Genomic DNA, 1,097 nt, shown 5'->3' on the forward strand with positions numbered 1-1,097 from the left:
TGGAGGCATATAAATTTATATCCAATTATTGTTTTAATTTGCATTTCTCTAGTATTAAATATTCACGGTATCTTATTAGATGATTGTAAGTTTTTTTAGTTTCCTCTTCTTTAACATCCCTGTTCATAAATAGCATGTTCTGGGCTGGGCACAGAGGCTGATGCCTGGAATCCCAGCAGTCTGGGAGGCTGAGGCCAGACTGAGCTAGAGAGAGACCCCATTTCTTAAATATAGCTGGGCATTGTGGCAAGCGCCTGTAGTCTCAGCTACTTGGGAGGTTGAGGAAAGAGAATCACTCTTGAGTCCCAGAGTATGAGGTTGCTGTGAGCTATGACACCACGGCACTCTACCCAGGGTGACAGAGAGAGACTCTGTCTCAAAAAAAAAAAAAAAAAGAAAAGGAAAAAATAGCATGTTCTATTGCTATCTTATATCACTGATTGTCATGACTTTATTTGAGTTATTGTTAACGCTTCTCAATTCTAGATATCACATTTTTTTTATGCTGGCAATTTATTGTCAACTTTGGGATGTTCTTTTTTTTTCTTTTATGGAACGCTTCACTAATCTGCATGTCATCCTTGCACAGGGGCCGTGCTAATCTTCTCTGTTCCAATTTTAGTATATGTGCTGCTGAAGCGAGCACAACTTTATGATGTTCTTTGTGGGAAGAAATTCTTAATTTTATGTCATCAGATTGTCACCAATTTTACCATGGATGTTTTAAGGAATCTTTTCCTATCTTTAGGTCACCTTTGTGAAAGAAAGAAAACCTAAGAAAACCTAAGAAAACCTTTTTCTTATAATAACTTCACAGCTTCTTGCTGTTCCTATTTAGTTTTTCAATTCACCTAACATTTTGTTTTCTTCCGTAGAGGAAATAGACTCTCTTTGTCCCTGTATTCAACAATCTGCTGTTTACTATTGATTTGAGAGCCAGCTTCCTTGTATACTGAGACCTCATGTACTTACCGTGTGATTAATGGTTCACCTTTGCTAAATATTTTTTCTTGGGGTTCCCAGTTGACAAGGTCATCTCCTTCCTATGGATTTTTGTATTTTGTGACTGGCAGTGGCCCCTGGTAGATGAATAGTAA

The 1,097-nt window shown here is 37.6% G+C and overlaps 1 non-coding gene across 1 annotated transcript; it reads right to left on the reverse strand.

Moving 5' to 3' along the window:
* Window positions 1-544: 544 nt before the first annotated feature.
* Window positions 545-646, reverse strand: LOC111723271. Its single transcript, XR_002771847.1, has one exon. It is a non-coding gene; the product is annotated as a U6 spliceosomal RNA (small nuclear RNA).
* Between the last annotated feature and the right edge of the window lie 451 nt (window positions 647-1,097).

This window comes from Otolemur garnettii, unplaced genomic scaffold (genome assembly GCF_000181295.1).
Source record: "Otolemur garnettii isolate 467f Iridium unplaced genomic scaffold, OtoGar3 scaffold00009, whole genome shotgun sequence".
Taxonomy (NCBI): Eukaryota; Metazoa; Chordata; class Mammalia; order Primates; family Galagidae; genus Otolemur; species Otolemur garnettii.